Source organism: Myotis brandtii, unplaced genomic scaffold (genome assembly GCF_000412655.1).
Source record: "Myotis brandtii unplaced genomic scaffold, ASM41265v1 scaffold125, whole genome shotgun sequence".
Lineage (NCBI taxonomy): Eukaryota > Metazoa > Chordata > Mammalia > Chiroptera > Vespertilionidae > Myotis > Myotis brandtii.
Window position 1 is genome coordinate 7,426,545 of NW_005354385.1, and position 380 is coordinate 7,426,924.

Genomic DNA, 380 nt, shown 5'->3' on the forward strand with positions numbered 1-380 from the left:
GGCCGCGCTGCGGCTCTGCGTCCGCTGTGGTTGGGCGATGGTGAGGCAAAGATGCGAACCTCGTGGTCTTGCTTTTCTTGCTTCGCCTCTTTTCCAGTTCCAAAGGCTAGACAGAGGTCGTTGTACTTCTCTGGCTTGATGGATGATTAAAGGGTTTCGGGCTGGGGGGATGGTTGAGATCAGCTGAAAGTTTCCGAAGAACTGGGTCACACCATCTCTGCGCGCTCTTCGCCTCCCGCCCCTCTCACCTCTGGGCGATGGAAAGTGGCGAGCAATCCCAGGTGCCAGATGGTGGTTGCGAATGCACCGACCGGGCCCCTGTGTCTGACAGTGTTGCCTGAGAAGGATTTCTAGTGGAGTAGGGTTGACCTGTGTGTAGT